The sequence below is a fragment of the Eretmochelys imbricata genome, chromosome 5 (genome assembly GCF_965152235.1).
Source record: "Eretmochelys imbricata isolate rEreImb1 chromosome 5, rEreImb1.hap1, whole genome shotgun sequence".
In the NCBI taxonomy this organism is placed as follows: Eukaryota; Metazoa; Chordata; order Testudines; family Cheloniidae; genus Eretmochelys; species Eretmochelys imbricata.
The window spans coordinates 15,654,461-15,679,869 of record NC_135576.1 but is presented as its reverse complement, the minus strand read 5'-3'; the positions used below and the strand labels follow the sequence as shown (position 1 = coordinate 15,679,869).

Sequence of the window (25,409 nt, the reverse complement as noted above, 5' to 3'; positions counted from 1 at the left end):
AGTTATTAAAAGCCCAGTATAACAGGAAATTATGTCACTGGTACACAGCTCTATTTGAATCCTATGTAATAATATATTAAGTGCAGATAATCGCAAAGTATAACATTGGAAAGCATCTTACCACAATAACCCAGTGATTTGGAGAGTTGAAAGGAAGCACGACTATATCACTTCGCAGAATTCCACTCTGTGATCATTGAAAGAAGAATTAAAAATGCAGTTATATTTGCCTGTGAAGCAAAGCAGTCAGTGTGGATTACATTGTATTTCCCAATTTTAGGACATGCTTACTATTACTCATTCCCCAACATAGCATAGTATGATGGGGTCAGGCCTGATGGCTATAGGAGAGTGGTGGAAGGCAGGTATATTAGCCCCAGGATAAACAGGCCCCTTTTCCCTTGGTAACTGAGCAGGGGTTACTTCACCATAATTGGGACACCTGGGGTAAATCAAGGGGCTTGTCAGAACCTATTAAGAGCCTTCCCTCCAGCCAGCTAGAGGTGCGTGATAGGAACTGTGGGAGAAATGCGTACCACTGGAAAGGTGGGTGTGCAGACGCTGACAAGCACCAGGAGGGAAACCCCACAGGTGCAGAGGCAAAGGGCAGGGGAAACACTGTCCAACAGGGCTAACAACCCTTCCAAACCCTGGAGGTCTGAGGGAAGAAACGCCACCAGAGGGGAGAGACTGAAATGGGTATCTGGTCTGTCGCCACCACGTCTGGAGGTGTTACCACAGACTAAGAGCCTCCCCTCCCGCTCCCCCCGTTGAGGGGGCTGGGAGGAACCCTGCTCAGGCAAGGTGTGCACAGCAAGCCCAGGGGCATGGGGAAATTCTGAGGGAGAGAGGAATACTCCCGCCTGCCGCTAAGTGGAAGCGGGAAACCCACCGAGGAGCAGAATGAACTCTGCCATAATAGTTTTTACTGTTTCTTAAGACTGTGCTTAACTGCCTTTCTGAAAATGGGAATTGCCCATGTTGGGCACGAAAGCTTGTTAACGTTTACCTTCTCCATTTTCATTTGGCTTGCTCTGGCTGACAGAATGCTAGTAGCAACTACTGAGGAGATGGCTTGCACCTGTTAACACTCCAGGAAATTGTTAATGTGGCACACAAAAAACACAATGGAATTCATTTTTTAAAAAAGGGCATGGAAAAGATCCTTACTGTTACAAAAAACATATGTAAGATAGTTGACAAATCTTACGTTTTTAAGACCGCATGTGCTCTGTTGTACTTACTTTAAGAACTGACTAAGCAGTGCATATACTTGTGTTGCTATCATGGCTGCACTGAGCTGTATATCAAAACTAATGTGGCTCTGTACATGTCACGGATTGTATCTCAGGTATATACCTCAAATTACTTCTGAGTACATGTTTGGCAGCAGTAAGTACAGTGAGATGCAGCAATTAGAGGTTTGTATTCACAATTCCAGGCTATGTGCAGTTAAACATGTCTTAGCACATATTCATCTGATAGTTTGATAATTGATATAATTGCTATTTCCACGTAGCATCACAATAAGTGGCCTATCTTTCCACTTGCTTTCTCGACCACACAACACAGATACGCATCAATAACCTACAACAGATGTTGAAAGAATAGTTAACATTTGAAAACATCTGAGCAATCAATCCAGTCACCTTCTGTGTTTATAGCTATTTCAACGTATGTCGTCGGTCAGTCATCTTTCTAGCATCAGGTCACAAAATGCAGCGTCATACAAACTGATTTTTCTTACTTTGGCCTCCAGTCTGTCCGCAATCTTGTGCATCATTATGAATTTTACTCGAAAAAAACAAAACCAAATGCATATTACGTGCATGGTAATGCAATTACTTTTTCCTCTGTTTGACCATCATGAAACTGTTCTTACATGAAAGCTATCAACATGCAAAGTGTTAACAAATTCTTTAAAAACAAATGTGTGGTAAGCAATACCTTTGAGAAACCATTCTTTGTCTTTATCATCCTCCATAGGCATGTCATCAGCATCACTTGGATGACTGCTTGCAACTTCTGCCACTACACACTCCTCTTCTTCTGTGTGTGTGACCTCTACCTTTATCACGTGGCTGTCGTGAGGCTTGTGAGATGTATTGCCTCCCATTTCTCCTACCTCTTCTGAGGTGGCTGTTTTTACAGTGTCATCCACTACAGTTTCCATTTCCATGTTTTCCTGTGATCTGTTTTCAGCAGCTAATGTTGGAGGCTCTTTAAATAGTTTTAAATGGGAAATACTGTACATGGATCCTAAAAGTTTCCCTGAGATGGTTTCTAATTTAACTAAAAAAGAAAAGGAGTACTTGTGGCACCTTAGAGACTAACCAATTTATTTGAGCATAAGCTTTCGTGAGCTACAGCGAATACAGACTAACACGGCTGTTACTCTGAAACCTGTCTAATTTAACTGTTTTGCCCTCTACAGTGGTAACTTTGTATGGTCCACGGTAGGTAGGTTGCAGCGGCCGTCCCTTTCTTGTTTTCCTTCTCGCATTCAGTAACATGACGCTGTCCCCAACCTCAAATGTTGTTTTCCCATGTTTACAAGTCTTAGTTTTGGCATACTGTATTTGTTGCTTTTCTTGTGCTTTAGAAATATTACTCATAGCCAGTTCAATGTCAGCATCACAGCTAGATTTCATATTTATGCTGTACTCTTTGTAGTATTCCTCACTGAGTTTCTCAAAATCTGTTGGCTTTGTAAACAAATAGAAAAGGAGTTGTGTTTTGTAAAATGAACAATCACAGAATAAACACATGCACCAGAAAGTTGATGGTTCTCAAAGACACTTACCGTGTAATTGTCTGAGGCTTGGCCTGGCAATGTTGCTTCAAAGCCATACAGTAGTCAAAAGGGTGACATTTTGGTTGTTATGTTTGGTTTTGATTGCAAAGAAAATAAAATGTCACCAAGAAATTTGTCCCAATGACTCCCAGTGTCATCAACCAACTTCCGCAATGCTCTGTAACAAATGGTGATGGATTATTTGTGGGGGGGAGGGGAAAGGACTGTCTTTACTGAGAGAAATTATATGCAATCCAAAGGGCGAAAAGAGGCCATCCTAGTGCATTGGTATGATTATTTTTTTCTTGAAATGCAAGACAATAGACTTGCAATTTACTAAAATTTTGAAGCAACTTGTAGCTTCTGTCATAGTGCATTCTCCTTGCTATTAATACTGTAATTTTCCCAGCCCTAAAATTACCTTTTAATGGATTTGTTTGTGTTTTCAGCCAATCCAGTGGTTTGTGGGTGCTATGGGCTGATGAAGCTACCTTGTATTCCCAATTTTTTGCCAATGTCTCGGTTATACTGAAAGAAAAAAAGTTATGCCATAAACTTTCCTTTGGACAGGTTTGGTGGCTAAAAAGAGACCAAAGAATAAAACGTTATAGCAACTCTGATGGGGTGACCAGCAGTAATCCTTGCCAAAGTTGAGTGGGAGTTCATAGAAACTTGTTGAAAAAATGCTCATAAAGAAAAACTCACAAGGGCAATGAAGCCCATGTTCACTGTCAACTATCTGTGTTCTGAAAGTATGGTTTAAGACATAGTCAAAAACAACCTCAGAAATAAGTATTTACATCATTAATGAATTCTGACCCACAATCTGTCAGTATATGCTGTGGACATCCAAATCGCTGTATAATTTTGTACATTTTCTTTGACACCTCAGATGCTGACTTATTTCGAAGTGGAAATACTTCAACCCATCTTGTAAGATAGTTTGTGGCTGTCAGTATATACTGGTATCCCTTCTTTGTTGCTGGTAATGGTCCTATTAAATCCATTCCCACCAATTCAAAGGGCCGAATGACCTGTATGTAAGGGAACCAGTTGGAGTCATATTTTGGATTTCTCTTATTTCATATTCTCAATAAGATCATAAGTAGTAAGCATACTGAACATTGTGATGTGGGTTACACAGCCACACTATCAGAATCTAATTTCCATTTGTAAAAACAGAATAAAAAGAAGTCAACAAAAAAGTAATATAGGAATACATATAAGAAAAATGATACAATAATAAACCTGCAGAAATACAGAAGTGCAAGGAGCAATAGAGCTCATTGTTGCACTCTGTTGTGCCACTGACATGCATTGCGTTCGCTGGGAATTAAAGGCCTCATTGTGTAGCAATGGTAAAAATGGATAATAAGCAATTACCTTTGACTCTCTATAAGATTTCTTAACGGTTTTTAAGGGAAGAGAATGAGACTTGATGTCATATATATGCAGTTCACACTAAGAACATTCCTAATGCTTTGACACTGGAAGGAAGGTAAAAGGAAATTCTGAAGAAATTTAGTAGATGTCTCAGAGTTGAAAACTCACCTTTATGCTTTTCAGGGTGATATCCAGCTTTAATTCCCTTCTCACTTTCTGGCAATGCAGACATCGCGAAACCTAGTTTAGACGGAATAATAGGATGACATTAAAATTCTTGTATGAAAATATTATTGCAAGGGAAGGGATTGTACTTTTACAGCAAAAGTATAATTACTGTTCTTTGCAATGTAAATGTAAACTTTGTCTTTAAAATATAAAGTAAATATTCCAGGATTTAGTTTTATTCCGGTACAGACCCAATCGGCAATGTCTTTTGTCATCCCAGGCCAATAGTAATTTGTGTTCATGGCAATTGTCGTTTTGACTATTCCTTGATGTCTACCCTGTGAGCTGTCATGATACTGTTCAAAGAGTTGTGTAGGGCTTGTTTCCTGGTGTGCACAACGACAATCTTGCTTCCTTTGGCGGAATGGAAAAGTGTCCCCTCTGATAATCAGAGAAGATGGAGATATGATGACATCACCTGCTGAGCTTAAGCAATTATCAGATATTTTCAAAGTCCTAGATTTATTATAAGGCATATGCATATACAAGATAGCTGAATACAGAATGGGACATTCTGCCTTTGGTAAGGGGTGGGTGAGTGACATTTGTGAGCTGTAGCTCACGAAAGCTTATGCTCAAATAAATTGGTTAGTCTCTAAGGTGCCACAAGTCCTCCTTTTCTTTTTGCGAATACAGACTAACACGGCTGTTACTCTGAAACATTTCAATATATGACTATAAGTAGATGTTAAATAAAAATTTTAAACTAGAAGTCGTTGCTCAATGAACATTTATGGACTGTTGTTGTTTGTAGGATACACTGGATAACATACTTGAGAAATAAAGATACAATTTAGGCTTTTTTGGTAATATTTATATTTCATACTCTTGTCATATAACTGAGAAATACATTGTTACAGTGCCTACATATGTAGGTGTGACAGAGTGCTAGGTAAGAAACCCTGAGTCAGCACTCTGTTCATAGCACCTCCAATCAGGCATAGCTGATGGGAGCTGATGAAGCAGCCCTGTGCCTAATTTGTGGGTGGGGCAGCAGAAAGGCTAATTAAGCCATTAGCCAGGCACAGGAAGGAAGTGGAAAGGGGGGAAAGAAGGCAGTGAGAAGGAGAGAGCAGTTGCTTTCCCCTCGCTTGTGAAGGTGGTAGGACTAGGGTTACCAACTTTCTACTTACACAAAATCAAACACCCTTGCCCTGCCCCTCCTCTGAGGCCCCACCCCTGCTGGACCCCTTCTCCAAGGCCTGCCCCCCGCTCACTACATCACCCCTCTCTCTGTTGCTCGCTCTCTCCCACCCTCACTCACTCGCTCATTTTCATTGGGCTGGCTCAAGGGGTTGGGGTGCGGGAGGGGGTACAGGCTCTGGGCTAGGGGTGAGTTCTGGGATGAGGCCAAAAATGAGAGGTTTAGGGTGAGAAGGGGCTCTGGGCTGGGGCAGGGGGTGGGTTGTGTGTGGGAGTGCAGGCTCTGGGGTGGAGCTGGAGATGAGGGGTTTGGGGTGCAGGAAGGTGCTCTGGGCTGGGGCCGAGGGTTTCGGCTGGCGGGAGGAGGATCAGGACTGGGGCAGGGGGTTGGGGCGCAGGAGGGGGTGAGGGGTGCAGTCTCGGTGTGGCGCATACCTCAGGTGGCTTCCAGAAGCAGCAGCATGTCCCCTCTACGGCTCCTGTGCGAGGTGCTGCCAGACGTCTCTGCGCGCTGTCCCATCCACAGGCACCTCCCCCACAGCTCCCATTGGCCACGGTTCTGGGCCAATGGGAGTTTCGGAGCCAGTGACTGTGGAAGGGGCAGAGCAGTGCGCAGAGCCGCCTGGCTGCCTAGGAACTGGAGTGGGGGACATGCCACTGCTTCCGGGAGTCATGCGGAGCCACAGAAGGCAGGGAGCCTGCCTTAGCCATGCTGCGCCGCTGACTGGACTTTTACCGGCCCAGTCAGCGTTGCTGACCAGAGCTGCAAGGGTCCGTTTGCGACCAGGCATTCCAGTAGAAAACTGGACAGCTGACATCTGTAGGTGGGACTCAATTATAAATAAACTGCACAGGGTGTTGAACCAGAACAAGGATCAGTGCGTGGTTTGTATACCGAGACAGAAGTGGAACCGAGGAGGCCCTGTTGTAGTAGGCAAAGGAGATTTTCTTGGAAATGTGAAGAAAACTAATCCTAGTCCCAGTGAAGGTAAATTTAACACTTCAAGTAATCCCAGTGTTGCGAGATCAGGACCATCATGTATATGCTGAAGATTCTATTGTGTTCTGTATATTTATTACATGAGAAAAAGAATTGCTTACCTTCCAAAGAAAAGTTGGCAGCAAATCGATGCAGGTTAAGTCTTCCTGCTTTATTCATTCCTTCTGGATGTGTCACTCCTTTTATATGCCAATACCTGTGCAATTTTTTCCTCAAAAGATTTCACTGAGTATTGATCACAGAAGAGAACATTACACACTGTTTCATAGCTATTGTATGAAAAACCCTTAATGAAAGTCTGAGCATTTAAAAAGAAATCTTTTATTAGTCCCTTTCCACTGCGTAGTAGGTCATACAGTCTATTAGTAAAGAAACATTGAATGCACACACAATATTGATAGTAGTGAAAAGCATTATAAATGTTATGTGAAATACATGTTAATTCCTTTTGAAAGCAAGCTCATAGGCAGAAAATCTGCCATTGTGCTTTATACAGACTTCCACTTTTGTCACTGTTACACACGCACACGGAGCAAAAAGGTATCACCACAAAAATTACACTCAGAGCCGTGGTGCTCACGTGTCATCTCATTGCTCTCTCATTTAATTTTTGAGACATTTTCTTGAGCCTTTTTCCTTACTGTTAAACCTTAACTTGTTTTGTGTCTTTTTTTTTTCATTAGTTTTTAGCAGTGAGGAAAAGGCCTATGTCTGCAAGTGTAGACACAAGAGATATTATACACACCTGAATTATTCTTCAGTGGTTGATAATGTCAGATCCTTCTCATTCTCAGTAGGCTGAAGTGCCTGTCTTCCCAGAGCGAGGGAGAGTGAGGCCCCCTCATGTTGTCATTGTCCCCCTTTTTAAATCTCCCTCCGCACTTGCTGGAAGGTTCTTTTGCCATTGCCTGTGTCAAACAGTTCCCATTGTGTAGAGCTGTCTCTGAGAGGTTTCTGTTGCACACAGTTCCTTATGCTTGTGTGCATTTCTTCAGTGAGCCACTCACATTGTCTGGCCTCATCCAACATAGCACATTTGAAATACAGAGACATGGTCAGTGTTCCTGTCTTCAGATACAAAAATGATACATGCATACAAATTGGATAAACACATTCAGTAGGTCATAACTTTATCAATGATCTTGCATAAAGTATATCTTAGCTATGTCATATCCATATCATAAGCATATTTTCATAAAGAATATGGAGTATAATGTCACACCCCACTTCTATGCTTGTTGCTCTGCAAATACTAAAGGATCATGCACCTTGGGATTGCAACGTTCCTGACAATAGTGGAGAGTCATCAGGCTCCATGCTTCTGTGTGAGATGGCAGGGAGTGAGGAGGGCCAGGCAGGTTTGTGGGTTTAGAAAAAAAAAAAAAAGGTGCAAACATTATATATATGTTTACTTATGGGATACATATAAAATTAGGGGATGGTTAACAATGCATTATGGGAAATTGATCCCATGAGTACAGTCGCCCCGTGCGACCTGTTTGGGCCCCAGCATACAATGCCAAACCAAAGCTTCCCAAAATACAGTATGGTGGACTGTGATGAGTTGCACAGTGGGATATCTATTCATGGTGCACCTCACTCTGACTCTATGCAAGTACTTCTGGTGAGTACCCTCACACTGAGACAAGGAGTTCAGTAGGCATGCACACAAGTGACATAGTAACCGTAGTGAGCCTATGCTGCCGTAACTTGTAGTGTAGATATGACCTTAGGTATATGAAATGTTTGGGAGAGGTAATAGGAAAAGTATGAGGGTAGACTAAGATTCATTCATATGTTTGGGCTCCAGCTTTTGTGGAACTGGCCTTACTGCACCCTAAAGGCTCGGGAACAAAGAGGTGCATAAGAACAAAATATCATGTATTTATTAAAATGTCTTGACTTCAGGGTGTATAACTCATGTCTTCAGAATTCTTGTGGTTGTCAAAGTATCTTGGGGTTGTAGATGTGTATTCATTATATTTTGAAGGCCAAAAATATAAATGGGTTCAACAAAGAATTAGATCAGTCCCTCAGGATAGGTGCATCAGCTATTAGTCAAGATAATCAGGGATGCAGCTCCAGGCTCTGTGGTCCCTAAACGGTTCTCTGACTGCCAGATGGGGGGAGTGGACAGTGGGATGGTTCACTCAGTGATTGCCTGTTCTGTTCATTCCCTTAGAAGCACCTGGCTCTGGCTGCTGTCAGAAGACAGGATACTGGACTACTCGGACTATTCGTCTGACCCATTATGGCAGTTCTAATGTTCAGCAAAAGTTACAATAGATTTTTTTCCTTTGAGAAAGCTGTTATAGGAGATAGTATACTGCCTTTATTGAATATCTGAGAATCCAGTTGTACACACAAGCAGTGGTATGCGGAAAAACACTAAGGGCTGGATTGATAGGCAAAATAACAGTTGCAAAATTCAATCAACATTGGTGGATTGAATGAAAACAAAGTTTTTGAGACCAGTCCATAAATTCAGTCAGATGGGAACTCACATGACCCAACAGAATAAACTTCTGCTCTAAAAATAAGAAGAAAAAGTTAGAATTAAAAATTCCAAATTAGAAATCACAGTAAAAAATAGCAAGTGCAATACTAGAAACACAGATGTCATTGCTAAAACTACTAGCATAAACTTACTTATACATATTTGCAAAAAGTATTTGCTGTTAAAATATAAATTAAATAGTGAAATGACATGCATCTGCACAATGACAAAGCTAAATGATGAAGTCCCGAGAGTCCCAGCAGCAGCAAAGACAAATGGGTGAATTGCTATGAGACTCTATGCAGTCAGATACACGTATTAGGGATTCTTTGTTTCTGAGGGGGGTATATGTAAAATATTTCACTGAATTAAGTCAATTAAGTCACTGCAGCACCTCAGTAGGTTACATCAGACAAAGAGGAGCTGCAGAGACTAGGCTTTGGGATGCCTGTGCCTTTAAGAACCTAGCCCTGGAAAGCCCATGCTGACAGGTACTGTCCTGTGGGAGGGTAAATAAAAAAGCCCCTCTGCCCCCTTTCCCCCCCATTTTTGCAAACACTGGTGTCTCAGTCCACTGGGGTAACTGTTACCCCCCATACCCCTGCCTGTGGTGGGGTTTTGCTCTCTGGCACCCTCTGGCAGCGCCTCACCCCTGGGCTTAACCCTGGGTCCATCCCCCCTCAATTTTGCACTTCAGACCCTACCCTAACCCTGCCTCCAGCTGCTGGACCCCCCCCCCCCCGATTAGTCACTTTTCGCTGCCTGCTCAGACCCTGGTCACCTTCCTTCGGTTTGCCTCCTTTGCCTTTTTTAACCTTTTTAAAAAGCAGTCAGCAGAATCTTACGTCTAGAAAGGGCAGGGTGAAGGGCAGTGGCTTCAGCAAATGTTACTGAGCATGCTCAGTACACCATAAGTAGCACATTCCTACAGAGAGTAGTTTCCTACCCTACACCTACCCTCTCTGCAGAGCCTCCCCAGCTCACAGGGAGACACATTGGAAGTGGCCTCCCTTGGGCAGGTGTATCTCCACTGGGAAAGGGGCCAGGCAGGTATTTTAGGGGTGGTGACCTTTTTGAGAGGGGAGGAATTGTGACTTGGTAGGGTTTGGAGTTGGGGTGTGTGTGTGTGAGAGAGAGAGAGATATTTGGAGGGACATTGGAGTGTGTGTGTGTGCGTGTGTGAGAAAAGAGATTTGGAGGGATGTTCTGTTTGGCAGGGTCCTAACTTGATAGGCCCAGAGCCCATTTAAACAAGGGGGATTCCAAAAAACATGCATAAGATTTAAAAATGTTTTTGAAATGCAGAAAAATCCTTCATCATGAGCTGGTGATACAGTACTCTTAAAAAGTGTCTAAAAGACTAATCTATAGTGAAGGAATCTTCCTTTCCTCCTAGCAGATCTGCCAGAGTAAATGGGGATGATAAGGGAGGACTAACTAAATATTGTTGAAAGAAAAGGAGTACTAGTGGCACCTTAGAGACTAACCAATTTATTTGAGCATAAGCTTTCGTGAGCTACAGCTCACTTCAAAATAAATTGGTTAGTCTCTAAGGTGCCACAAGTACGGCTGCTACTCTGAAACCTAAATATTGTTGGATTTCAGTATAGTTCAATAACAAGTGTGTTTGCTATGCCTTGGTTGGTGCTGCCATCTGTACTTTGTTCCATTTACAATGTTCATTATTTTAGATAAACATACTAGTGAAAAGAGTAAGATGAGATTCAAAACAATTTATCATCGCAGTATCTGAGTGCCTTGCAATCTTTAATTTATCGTTGCAGGTAGTAGTAGTAGGCATCCTTCAGTCTTGAGAGACCATGGGTATGCATCCCTGAGAGGTAAAGAATTTACTCAGTTGGTTTTACGGCAGCCGCGAACGTGGCTGAAGGGACCCACTTGAGAGAGAAAATCTCTGCCGCATCTGTCACATTTAAAGGTGATGTTTCAAGGCTTTGGGCTCTGCCTTCTGCGAGGTCTTTTCTCCTCTGCTAAGCTGGACAGCTTCCTCTCATAACTCCGGAGTCCTCTGTTAAGCTCTTGTTTCCATAGGCTGCGGTCTTGAGTCTGATCTTCCCATTTGTCCACATCCATGTCCATTTCTTTGAGGTCTCACTTGCACACATCCTTGAAATACAATTTTGGGCGTCCTTTGGGTCTTTTTCCAGATGCCAATTTGCTGTAGAGGATGTCCTTTGGAATGCACCCATCATTCATTTGGCACACAAGCCCAAGCCAGTGAAGGCATCTCTGTTTGAGGAGTGTTTGCATGGTGGGTATTGCTGGCCCATTTGATCACCTCAGTGTTGGTGACTCTGTCCCTCCAGGAGATTCCAAAGATTAAACAAAAGCTGTGCATATAAAAGCTGTTGAGCCTCTTTTCCTGATGAGAGTATAAGGTCCATGTCTCGCTCCCATACAAAAATGTGGTGATAACACATGCACGATAGACACAGATCTTTGTGCGTTCTGTCAGTTTGTTGTTTTCCCATACCCTCTTGTTCAGTCTAAACATTGTTGTGGCAGCTTTTCCAATGCGGATGTTGAGTTCTGTTTCAAGTGAAAGGTTGAGTGCGATAGTGGACCCCAGGTATGTGAACTCACAGGTAGAGAAGTGGTATTATTCCTATTTTATAGATGGGAAATAGAGTGACAGAGAGGCCCAGGGGCAGACAGAAAGTCTGTAGTAGATCAGGGAAATGAACTCTGGGTTCCTCGTTCCCAGATGAGCTCTGTAACAACTGGAAAAAGTGGTTCTCCTTTCTTCCTTTTTCTCTTTGCTTTTTCAAAGTGTCATAGGAGAGAATGCAGGAAATTTTGCCCAGATTTAGTGTGATGCACATAGGTGTTTCATACACACACTGTAGTGTTCTGACTTAAAGAAACCATCAGTAACGTATATTTTCACGGCACCCACTATTCTCATACTGTTGCACGTGTCCATTGGCTTGCTTTGCTGCTTTGGAGTGCAAGTACAGGGTGTACTGCAGTAACTCCCAGCACTATCTCTGTGGAGAGTTCCCAGTATAGTGATAAAATGCTCAGACTTATCCTTGCTGTTCACTGAGTCTTCCTCCTCCTTTGAAAGGATTGGGCTTGCTATCCCCATATGTGTTGAAGATATATGTTGTAGCAGCCAAAGTTGCGAAGGTAATGACTTTCAGTGCATGGTTAAATAGTCATGCTGTGGTCATCTCTGTCTAGGGAACCTTTTTGTTTGTATGCTTGTGAAGCCTGGGCCCTGTGCTGTTAGTATCTGTTGTTTGTAGCAGTTTACCAAGAGAATAGTCACTAAGAAATTTCCCCAGTGTCGTCTTGTTGGAATCCTAAGGGATTCTCCTCAGTGCTCCAAGTTGCATCTATGATCTTTTTATATGCAGAGTCTAGAATGAGATCTTTAAGAGAGTTGTCTGTTTGTATATATTTTGTGTTATCAACGCCCTTACTAATTATGCCTCAGTTGCAATGGAGTGGTTCCAATTCTTGCTGTTTTTCTTTTTGCATTTAATAGAGCAGAGGACACTTACGGTGCTCAGGAAATAAATAAAATACTCAGCCTCTACAGTGAAACAAAACTGGTAATTGTGATGTTTCCTAGTCACTTTCACTCTCTAGTTTCCTTACTGGAGAACAGGAGTTGGCAACCTATGGCAAGCGTGCCAAATACGGCATGCGAGCCGATTTTTAATGGCACGCTGCTGCCTGCCGGGTCCCAGCTGCTGGCCCCGCTCAGCCCACTGCTGAACCCAGGCCGGGACCCCAGCAGGCAGCAATGTGCCATTAAAAATCCTGCCCGCTCTTCTCCGCTGCCCCCCCCCCCCCACGGGGCAGGGTGATGAAGCTTGGTCCTGCCGGCTGCTACTGCCTGGCAGGCAAGCTCCCTCCTCCCCAGCCTCTTCCACCAGAGTGCTGCGTTCCTGCCCCTCCAGTTGATCGGTGGCAGGGAGTGAGAGGAGAAGTCCCTTGTGAGGGAGGGGGAGAAGCGGAACTGCAGAGCGCTCTCTGCTCCGGGGAGGAGGCGGAGAAGAGGTGGGGACAGGGCCTTGGGGAAGGGGGGTGGAATCAGGGCATATCCCCTCCAGCCTCCTGCCCAGAGCAGTTTCACAGCAGGGGGCTGGAAGCACCCCCACGACCCTACCCCACACCCTCAGCCCTCTGCCCCGACCCCTGCACCCCCCACAACCCCAGCCCTGACTCCAGCACCCCTCACACATACCCAGTCCCCCCATTCCCTGACCCCTGCACCCCCCCATGACCCCAGCCCTGACTCTTGCACCCTCCTCACACACCCCTAGCCCCCTGCCCTGACTCCTGCACCCCCCCGCATTCCCACCCCCACCCTGAGCACCAAACGGGAGTTCCTGCACACACCCCCACACACATTCCCACCTGCACCCCTCGCACCAAATGGGAGCTTCCCTGGTAAGCACTCCACACCCAAACCTCCTGCCCCAACCCCGAGCCCCCTCCCTCATTCTAGCTCCTGGCCAGACCCTACACCGCAACCCCCAGCCTGCTCCTTCACCCCCAGCCCTGTGCTCAGTGCACTCCCACCCTCAGCTCAGTGCAGAGAGAGAGGAAGAGAATGGGATAGAACCAGGGAGAAGGTAGGAACCCACTCTATATGGGCAGGGCTGGGATCCCAGACTGGCAGCGGGCTGAGTGGGGCTGGCAGCCGGAACCCTGGCTGGAAGGAGCCGGCGGATGGAACCTTAGACCGGCAGTGGGCTGAGTGGCAGCAGGCTGAGCCGCTGAGCCCGCTGCCGGTCTGGGTTCCCGGCCACTGGCCCCACTCAGCCTGCTGCTGGTCTGGGGTTCTGGCTGCTGGCCCCTTGCCAGCCGAGGTCCCGGCCACAGACCCTGCTCAGCCTGCTGCCGGCCTAAGTGAACGGAACCCCAGGCTGGCAGCGGGCTGAGCGGGCCGGTGGCATAAGATCAGCATTTTAATTTAATTTTAAATTAAGCTTCTTAAACATTTTGAAAACCTTGTTTACTTTACATACAACAATAGTTTAGATAGACATAGAGAGAGACCTTCTAAAAAAGGTTAAAATGTATTACTGGCACGTGAAACCTTAAATTAAAGTGAATAAATGAAGACTCGGCACACCACTTCTGAAAGGTTGCCGAGCCCTGCTCTAGCATGTTGTTCTTGGGTTCACAGTTAGGCTGGGAAATACTTATTTTAAAATATATTCTAATTAATCACAGTACGTTTTATATTAGGGTGTAAGTCAAGCACTGTCTTTTCATTATGCATCTCTCTAGTGCCTTGGGCCGTGAGGTACTGATTCTGCAATCTAAATTTTGTGCCTACAACTAGAAAAGAAGTACTTGTGGCACCTTAGAGACTAAACAATTTATTTGAGTGTAAGCTTTCGTGAGCTACAGCTCACTTCCTCGGATGCTTATGCTCAAATAAATTGGTTAGTCTCTAAGGTGCCACTAGTACTCCTTTTCTTTTTGCGAATACAGACTAACATGGCTGCTACTGTGAAACGTGCCTACAACTAGTTTCTTTCACTGCATATAATATGAGGTAACATGCTAGTTCTAGGCAGTGGCAGTAATTGCTTTTGGTGTTTGTAGGAATAGATAGATTGCCCAGATCTAGGAAATATTTAATACATTTTAAAACCCTCACTGTGTGATTTAGGCCCTGAGGAACTCTTTTTAGAACCCTTCATCCCAACCTTTTAGTTGTTTGTGGAGAGCACAGGTCTAACCTTGTGTATGTTTAAACCTTTCCCATGATCACATGAGAGCTCAGTCCGCTTGTCTCTCCCCCTATTCCCTCTGCAGTTCTGCTACTGGACATTTCTTGGTACTGGAGAAACTAACTGTCTGATCTCAATTTTTTCTTCTAGCTGGGGGGAGAAAAATGAGGAACAAACCTCCTTGGAAACTTTAGATTTCGTGCTGAGAGGCTTGACCCTGGATGTCTAAAATGTTTTACTACTTACTGTATTTGGTGCTCAGTGTATTGTGAGTTTCAGTGCAGCAGAAGTTTTCTTTAGCAAATATCAGTTTATATTAACTTAGAATTTTTTGACAGCTGTGCTCAATCTCAATATGTTTTTAATACTCTTAATGCTTTAATACTCTTATGACTAAGAGTTGGGCTTGCAAATTCATCTTTAGGCATCATAAAAATAAAATGGCAAGGCTTTTTATATAAAGCAGATACAATGACATATTTAAAATCTGAGAAATCCTATTTGGTGTCTGATGGTCTGTTATCCAAGAGGGTGAATAAAGCAGATCATCCTCATTTTTCAGAGCCTGAAAATGCTGTTCAAAATAGGAAACCTATTGTACCTTGCGGTAATTAAACTGATTGGCAAAGTTATTTTAATTTAGAGCAAGTGGTAGGAGCAGCTGACTCTGGTGGTATAGGTTGGGGGTAAAATACAAGACAGAAATCATAATGTGGAGTACAAGGTAACGTAGATGAATGTAAAAAAAAGCTAAACAAAGGTGGATTACTTTTGTTCTGTGCAATATGCAGTTTTATACAGTGTACAGATTTCTAGCTATGTTTAAACTAGTGAAACTTAGCTCTATTTTAGAGTCTGCATAACACTCACATGTGGCCAGATTACAGCAGCCAAAATAATTGCCTCTCTAACACTTGATCTGTGCAAAAAGGTTATATCTGTATCAAACTTAATGAATGTCTAAGTATCTTTCCCATACCTACAAGGCACTGCAGATGCCCAGTTGAGATTTCCTTTGTGGAAATGTATTGTGGCCAGTAGGCAAGTTCTTTGGGAGAGGAAAGTGGGCCATAAGGTTGAAATGAGTATACTTACAGCTTTTGTATCAAGGGAAGTCTCTTCTGGAAAGCACCAGCTCTAACCTGGGTAAATCTGCCTGGATTGCAAAACAGTGCTTGGTTTGACATGATTTACATCATACGCAGCTGCCAGTTTTAACCATAATTTAAAGTGAATTGCTAAAGTTTTGAAATTTAATTTATTTCTAGATACATATGTGTAGTAGGTAAAGAAAGAGATGGACAAAGTTGCCCTGGAATTTTCATACAGTAGTAACCAAACATTCTGATGTTAGGGAATGCTTCCAACAATAATAATTTTAATAGATTTTGTTTTGGTTAGGTAATCACTAGAAAAGAGAAAATTTGTCAAATTCATGCATTTAAAATGTCATCCCTATTATTGTGATAGCCCTCAAATTTTTATTTTCCAGTTACTGAGCAAAAATAAACAGTGAGGAGACGTAGTACTATTATATGGGTGGGTACCATATTCCTAAACTGTAAAGTCAGTCCTCAGTTCAGGGGATGGAACACACAGATTTAAATTAGGGTTGTTAATTAATTGCAGTTAACTCACGTGATTAACTTAAAAAAATTAAGTGCGATTAAAAAAACTAATGGCACTGTTAAACAATAGAATACCAATTGTAATTTATTAAATATTTGTGGATGTTTTTCTACATTGTAAAATATATTGATTTGAGTTACAACATGGAATACAAAGTGTACAGTGCTCACTTTGTATTATTATTTTTGATTACAAATATTTGCACTGTAAAAATGATAAACAAAAGAAATAGTATTTTTCAATTCATCTCATATAAGTACTGTAGTGCAATCTCTTTGTCGTGAAAGTGCAACTTACAAATGTAGATTTTTTGTTACATAACTGCACTCAAAAACAAAACAATGTGAAACTTCAGAGTCTAGAAGTCCACTCAGTCCTACTTCTTGTTCAGCCAATCGCTCAGAAAAACAAGTTTGTTTACATTTACGGGAGGTAATGCTGCCCGCTTATTATTTAAAATGTCACCTGAAAGTGAGAACAGGTGTTTGCATGGCACTTTTGCAGCTGGCATTGCAAGGTATTTACTTGCCAGGTATGCTAAACATTTGTATGCCCCTTCATGATTTGGCCATCATTCCAGAGGACATGCTTACATACTGTTGATGCTCGTTACAAAAAAAAGTGTTAATTAAATTTGTGACTGAACTCCTTGGTGGAGAATTGCATGTCTCCTGCTGTTTTACCCGTATTCTGCCATATATTTCATGTTATAGCAGTCTCAGATGATCACCCAGCACATGTTAATATTAAGAACACTTTCACTGCAGATTTGAAAAAACGCAAAGAAAGTACCAATGTGAGATTTTTAAGAGTAGCTGCAGCACTCGACCCAAGGTTTAAGAATCTGAAGTGCCTTCCAAAATCTGAGAGGGAGGAGGTGTAGAACATGCTTTCAGAAGAGTTAAAAGAACAACACTCCAATACAGAAAGTTCAGAACCTGAACCACCAAAAAAAAAAATCAACTTTCTGCTAGTGGCATCTGACTTAGATAACGACAATGAATGTGCGTCGGTTTGCACTGCTTTGGATCATTATTGAGCAGACCCACTGCCCCCTCCCCTCCAGGGGCCACAGAGACGGTTCCCAGCCAAGGGGAGCTGCTGGGAGCTGCTGCCTCACCCCCCCCCCCCCCAGGGGCTGCAGAGACATGCCAACAGTCAGCCACTTCTGGGAGCGGCGTGGGACCACAGCAGGCAGGCAGGCAGCCTGCCTGCGCCCTGCTGCGCTGCTGGCCACGGAGATCGCAGTTGACTGACAGAGGCTCCAGGATCGACCAGTCGATTGTGATCGATGGGTTGGTGACCACTGGTTTAGAGCAAGGAAGTTTTCAGCTCATCAGGGTATTGTAGTGAAAGGGGCTGCTTGTTCAAAGGGCTAATGGACCATGGGAATGTTCTGTGCTGCCAAAACATTAGTTGAACTGTTGCACAGGTAAATGGGCAAAGGCCCTGGAGGCCTATTGAATTAATCGGAACAGAAACTGAACTGTGGACAAGACAATCATGACCATTGCAAGAGTGGAAAAAAATAAAAAAATCAGATTTTTTTTTATAAAAGGCTTTTTCCTAGCCTATCTAAAGATAGTTTTAATTAAGATACATTATACAGATGCTCCCCGACTTATACAATCATTCCGTTCTGGAACGCCTTACGTAACTTGAGTTTTGCGTAAGTTGGAAACGTATACCCGACCATTATGCCAAACCTCCCTCCCCCAAAAAACTCCAATTTCTGCCTTACGGAGCTTTTTCCATAAGTGCAGATTTGCATAAATCGGGTCTTGCGTAACCTGGGGAGCGTCTGTAGTTCAAAGATATCTCATCATGGAATAGGGATTATAAATTCTAATTCTATAGTATGAGACAATATATTCATGTAATGTTAAAGAAAAGTTTTGTAAATGAGTTCCAATAGTTCATGGATTAGGGACCTAATGATATGGGGTTCCAGGGGCTTCTGTATAGATTATTTAGGTTAATCTTTCTATCTACCCAATGGGACTAAGTGCTCAGTCTAGAAGATACCATCAGAGATGCTTAGTTTTGCAGTTCTCAAACTGTGGGTTTGTGTCTCCAGAGATAACATGCTTGTTAACAGCAAAAAAGTTTTTAAATAAATAATATCTAGAGGTGAGAAATAACAGACCTCAACCCTATTGTCCCTCTGCAAATTTGTGTACAGAGTCAATCCCTTACCTCTCTCTCTACAAGTGCAAAGTTTCAAAAAGTTCAATGAATAGAAGATTGTTGGGGACACAATAGATCTGGACAAGGAGAAGTCTGGAGATAGATGTGAGAAGGGAGGGACAGACAGTGGAAACAGAAGTGAAACTGTTTGAGCAAAATATTCCAAAAGTCTTGAGGTCTTTCTGAGAGTAGCCATCATTGATTTGAGATCTCCTATACCATTCTCTCACTAGAAGGGAAAACCTATAATGGCAGCAGGCCGTAAAAGAGACCCAGTTTGGGTCTCATCTATCTCTGAGTTGTGAAGAATATGTATTAAGGTTGTAACAACCAACAAGAATGCACTTTTATGTAGAAATCCATGATTAAATTGAGTCTTCCTGGCTAGTGATTTAAATCAAATCCACCCTGACAGTTGCACAGAAGGCAACCCCTAACTACACTGCTTGAAGCATTTCACCACCTCTCCTGCTACTGCTGGATAAGTGCATGAAGTTGGTTTGTAATGATTGTCTAGCACAAGTTAACAGCATCTACTAAGGGAAGAGAGTTGTCACTGAGATTCCTGCATCCTTCTTCCTTGCTAATGGTGCCAAAAAGCCCTCCGCCCTCTGTCAAAGAAAAACCAAAACCAAACTAAGCCTACCTGCCAGAGTGGAGAACTGCACAAGTTCAGTGTGTCAGACAAGTCCACAGACAACACTCATCAGGGGGACCATGATATTCACAGCTTTGTTGGAAGAGCAGTGGCACCAAGGACACTTGGCGGGGGGTGGGGGGAGGTGTCGTTTAGCTCTGATGAGCTGCCATAGACCTTGGATTGTGACTTCTAGTTATTTTTGTGGCAAATTCTTTTCCCAGTTTGCTGCACGTGGGAGTGAGCAGAAAGCAAATAGTGTAGCTTACATAGTTTGAGATAAGCTGAAGCTCTGAATTGTACAGCTTTACAGTGGAAAGTAGTGTTCTTGTTAAAGCTTTACAGGGCCAAGGTCCCTTTCTATTTCAAACTTCTCCCTACTTTATTTGTCTTTAATGCCTATGGAGCTCAGAGAACTGTTAGGTTGTGTAGTGCACAGGTCACTTGACAGTTCACTTCACTCTTAAAGGAGCCATGCTGTAAAATTGTTCAGCATAAATGATACTGGTATTCCTTGCATAGAAGTGAGTTTAAAAATTAGAGTAAGCCATTGCAGAGACTTCATGTCCAGATTTTGGAAGTGTTAGAACTGGAAGAAAAACAGCAACTAAAACTTGTGGATAATGAAAAAAGTCACACCATGCCCAAAAGTGGGTTAGATGTGGTGAAGAGTTTACAGTCTAACTTTAAAATATGGTGAGATGGGGTGTGTAGAAAGGGGCTGGGTTAAGGAAGGACGGAGGTTACAGCGGTACAGTCATGCAGTCAGTCAGTTAAGGCATTCATCAGTCTTGGTTCATTTAGACCTTTTTGTTAATAATAATAATAGTCTTCTTGTGAGAATAGTAGGAATGGTGAATCTTGAGAGTTTTTACTTGATGGATCACAATGAGGGGCATTCCATATTTGGGGGGTGGTATGAATAAAGCATTGTTATGGTGATAAGCAGACAAATGGAGCGTAGAAGCTGACCTTGTTGGTGGAGTAGAAGATTCAAGGATGCGTAAGATGTGATGAGACTCGATTGGATATCTAGGCAGGGACAGTTATACAGAAGCTTGAAGGCAAAGGCAAGAAGTTAAAACTTTATGCAATAGACTGGGGAGAGCCAGTGAACTATAAACTTAGGCCCTGATTCTGCAAGCACTTACACATGTAACTGTGCACCTGAGTAGTTAAATGAAGCCGGTCAATTGGACTATTCTGTGAGCCTACTCTTGTTAGGTGTTTGGGATAAGGGCTATGTTTGTGTAGTACCTAACACAAGGGATCTTGATCAAGGCATCTGGGTGCTATTGAAGTACGAATAATCACAAGGCATTCAGAGTGAGATGATATGGTCATACTGGATGAGTATGATAATGTGAAAGAAAATATGAATGTCTGAACAGAGACTTTTAAATGCTCTTCTGGGCCTTCAGCAGCCTGGGGAATTCTTTGTATTGCAACCTGCCACTAACTTGGTGGCAAGGTTTGCATTAGGATTATACGATCATAAAATAGAATGCACTAGTGAATATAGAATGGTTATTCATTAACTGCATAATGTTTCCAGATGAAATGTGCTCTATAAAGTATAATTCTCAAAGTACCAATATGCTCACTTAGTGAATCAATACTTTGACGTCTTAGTATAACTACTTGGTTAATGCTGAATACACAGTATTATATAGATATCTTTTATTTTCTCATTTTTTGTAGTGCTCTAATCTACCTTGTTTAAAGGAAAAGAGCATCCGTTTGGCTCATTCTGGCAATCTTCGAGTTCCAAAGGTAAGAAGCACTTCTTATTACGTAGAAACAGAAGTAAATCAACATTTCAGCGTTTTAACTAAAGCTAGAACTTATTAATTTACTATGTTTGGCAGCCACTTCAAATGTGAAAAGTTAGTCTCTTATTAATAACAGTATTGCCCAGAGGCTCCAATCAGGAATGTGGAACTGTTGTTGTAGGTGATGTACAAACACACAATACTATCTCTGCCCTTACCCTTCTTCCATCACTTCAGTTGTAAGAGATACAGTCAAAAATATACAATTTACATGCAATCTTTACATACATACCTGAACTTTTCCACCTAATGTATAATAATCAGCTGTTTCTCAGTCTTGCCATCATTAGTTGACTGAATTCTTGTAGGTCTCTGAGTAGAAGTGCAAGCCTAGTGTGAGAGTGCTTTGTGAGAGTCAGTATTGCATTAGATTGAATGTTAGTTTATAATCAGTATATGTTTAATATGCTAATACAATTGTGTCAAAACACATGGCTTGGAGGCTAGATACAGCCTTCATGTTACAATTGTGTCAAAACACATGGCTTGGAGGCTAGATACAGCCTTCATGTTGGAGTTATACAGCCTACATTTGAGCCTAGACTCAAATTCAGATTGGTATTGGTGTGACCGCTATGGGTACACGGTGTCCAGTACTGGTGTCCACAGTTCAAGAAGGATCTTAATAGACTGGAGAGGGTTAACAGAAGGGCAACGAGAATGACTGAAGGATTGGAAAACATGCCTTCTAGTGATGGACCCAAGGATAGCAATCTGTTTAGCTTAACAAAGGGAAGATTAAGAGGTGACTTAATCATTTAAGTACCTACATGGGGAGCAGAAATTTGATAATAGGCTGGCTCTTCAATGTATCCACCAAAAGTATAACAAGATCCAATAGCTAGAAGCTGAAGCTAGACAAATTCACATTGGAAATAAGGTGAAAATGTTGTATGTGTATGTATTTATAGATAAGTATTATATAATCTTCTTACTATATGTTCCATTCTATCTATCTGATGAAGTGGGCTGTAGCCTACGAAAGCTTATGCTCTAATAAATTTGTTAGTCTCTAAGGTGCCACAAGTACTCTTGTTCTTTTTGCGGATATAGACTAACATGGCCGCTACTCTGAAACTTGTCACAGGGTTGTGGTGGATTCTCCATCACTGGCAATTTTAAAATCAAGACTGGATGGTTTTTGAAAAGATATGCTCTAGTTTTAAACAGGAATTAATTCAGGGAAGTCATATGGCCTGTGTTATTCAAGAGGGCAAATTAGATGACCACAGTGGTCCCTTCTACCTTTAGAATCTATTAATTTGTGATTATTACAATGTTTTCATTAATACCGTCACCCCCTTGTAGACTTCATAGTTGTGAATGGACATTTAGTTTGTGTTTTTAAAGTTTTATGGATGCAGTGCTGTCTGCCTGAATCTGCAGACAACCTGAAACAGTCGCTCTGAGAAGGGAAACTGCTTTACCTGAGCTAGATTTATTAGGGTATCAAAGGGACCACATCAACTTGGAAATCACAATTCCATGCGAACATTAGTTCTTACGACAAGTAATCTCTAAAATTACATGGAGAAAATGTTTTTCTCCATTTATTTTTAGTTTCCTTGCTTTGTGCTTAGTCAGTTTCATTGGTTTATTGATGGCCAGCTGGATCGCTCTAAAGCAGTGGTTCCCAAACTGGCCCTCCCCCCTCCCCTGCACAGGACATACATATAAGTACATATCCTACCCCTAGGAGTGTGTGGAGGAATGTTTGGGAGGGCCTGGGCAAAACCCCAGGGGGAGGCAGGAAAGGAGCGCCCCTCAGCTCTGCTTTGTGCCAAGCCGCAGCTCTTTTCCACCTGCCGCTCAGCTCTGCCGTCATGCCCTCTCTGCTCCCTGGCCAGCTCCACCTCTGTCCCCAGCTCTTCCCCCATCCCCAGCTCCACCCCCACCTCTGCCTTGAACCCATGCTCCTCTGCTGAGGAAGCCTTGGCTATATAGTAATGGAGCGAGGGTGCAGACAGACTCCATTACTGGTAAGGGGAGGCACAACAGGAAAGGTTTGGGCACCACTGCTCTAAGACATTGCTGCTGTGGCAAAGCTTACATGCATCCTCTGCCTCTGCTCTGCAAGAGGGTGTTTACCGGTAATAACAGCAAAGCTGAAGAGGTGAGAAGAAGGTGGCGGAGAAAGAATGGGCCTGGGCATGTTTGGTGATGGTTGTGGCCGCAGGCCTGACCAAAAGACCCATATAAATTCAGTGAAGGAGCAGAAAAATCCTTTCCTTTTCTCTTCCTTTCCTTTCCTTTTTTTTTTAAGAAGGAAATAAACACATGCTATTTGAGAGAAAATTTAGCTCCTGGATTCCAGTACACAGACTGTTGAAGCAGGGCAGATTTTTGTATACAAAACTCTGGAAAGATCTTGCATGTATTGCTCCAGTATGTTTATAATTTATGGGAAGAAAAATTATTTTCCTTTGCATTTATATGGATCTCAAATATTCAAAGTTGTAATAAGTAATGATAAAAAAATATGGAAGGGATTTAAAACCTCATGCTAAAGGCTTAAGCAAATCTTTAACTATTAGAGATCAGGATGGGACCTGATCTTCTTACTGGTCTGCCTACTGTGGGGTTTTTACACCTTCCTCTGAGGCATCTGGTTCTGACCACGTTGGGAGACAGTATATTGAACTCGCTGTGGCCTTGGGTTTGGTCCAGTGTGACACTTCCTGTGTGGGATAGGTTAGCTGGTTGGAGGCCAGCATTAAACAAACAATACCAGAAGCTAAAAGCATAAAGCAAGAAATTTGTGTTTGTATTTCTTTATCCCAACATTGGTAATAATAATTTCCTTATTAATTTAAATGTCATGTTAATTACATTGTTTTTGCTTTTATATTTTTTCTTGAAAAAATAATAAAATTAAACAGTTGTAATTTTATGAAGAAACTGACATTCCCTTTTTACTTCTGCAAGGAGTTGTGCATTTATTTCATGTATTTGGGGAAGCCTTATATAATATTCCATCAGTTATTTACGTGTGTGGTGGGCAGCATCTCTCTTTGCGTGAAAGCATTGCTGTAGTATCTTTGCAAATGAAAGAAATTGGTGTTTCTGTTTTATCTTTTATTTTGTACTGATTTTAAAACTAGTATTACTCTAGCAGTGAAATGTCTCTCAGTAACAGGTATGGCGATAGTTTAGAGAAGTTCATGGACAAGTGACACTGTCTGTCTGTCTGTCTGTCTGTCTGTCTCTCTCTCTCTCTCTCTCTATATCCCACTACAGTTAAGTGAAATCATTCAAGATGCTAATATCACTTATGCATGTAAACCCTTATCCTGTTGCCACCCAACCAGCATGCAGGATTCCACAATAGCACCTCTTAACCTAGAGGATGACAAACCAGTTTGCAAACTTAAACAGTTGTACATTTTGTACACCCCTGAAGTGCACCCACTTCTGAAATGAAACATAGCCGGTATTTAACAGTGCACTGGTTTAGGGCAGGACATGAAGAATATCAGATCTACCTGAAACTTCATGGGGAGTGTATGTAGGCAGAAAATAATTATCCAAGTTAGAATTCAGTCAAGGCACTGCGGGTTGACATGCATACTCTTATTAAGGATCCATGAGATCCATAAGACCTTGATTTTCATCTCATCTGAAAGATGGCACTTCCAGTAGTACAGAGCACCATGAACGTATGCAGGGCATTGGTTCAATGTGGAGTCAGAGGAGAGAGTGCCACTTACTGATTGCCAGTGTCTCTTTCTGCATCACCTATCCACAGGTGTTCCTTGAAAGTCCCTTGACCAAGTATGGACACAGCCTTATATAGCTCAGTTTGTGGGATCTTATGAGATTTCAGTGGAAGGGTGCTATGTCTATAGGGGTGGGGCATTTTGTTAAGTGCTTATGCAGCTTGGATGGTCTGGAGTCCAGGTTAGTTTTATTAGGTCTTCATATATTTCCTTTTTAATCCAAATACCTTCTTCTAAGCTTCAGTTGCCCTTGGCTAGTTTCTTACTTCTCTAGTGGATTACTTAGTTAACGTTTGTAAAAATGGGAAAGCATAATTGACAGTCTGGAAGAATATATAGAACAGGTACAGCACAGCCAAGGATAATGTGATTATTTCCCCATATAACCTACTGTGTGCTGCTAACTAGTTCTGCAAGTATCACCTCTGAAAATGAGTTAATTCTTCATGAACATTTGGTCTTAGACCTTTCCACTAACCACTGGACTGGGACTAACCAACTCATTTCACATAGGTCAGCGAATAGCTATGAGACACTAATGACATTAGGAGGCTTGTCGCCTGATCTAGATTTAAAATATTCGCCAAGAAGTGATAATATCTATGTGACGTTAATGTGGTTTTGAACATAGAGAAGGGGAAAATCA

At 42.3% G+C, this 25,409-nt stretch overlaps 1 protein-coding gene across 4 annotated transcripts in view; it reads left to right on the top strand.

The window, feature by feature from the left end:
- The window catches only part of DYM (dymeclin), a 382,693-nt gene that overhangs the window by 5,355 nt on the left and 351,929 nt on the right, over positions 1 to 25,409 (top strand). For 2 of the 4 annotated variants that reach the window (XR_013346107.1, XM_077816662.1), the window contains exon 2: positions 20,917 to 20,988. The exons of 1 other annotated variant lie outside the window; for it this stretch is intronic. The gene's annotated coding sequence lies outside the window, so the exon portion shown is untranslated. Of the gene's footprint in view, positions 1 to 20,916; positions 20,989 to 24,691; positions 24,793 to 25,409 lie in introns of those variants that run through there. One more of the 4 variants, XM_077816664.1, reaches the window with a different exon arrangement.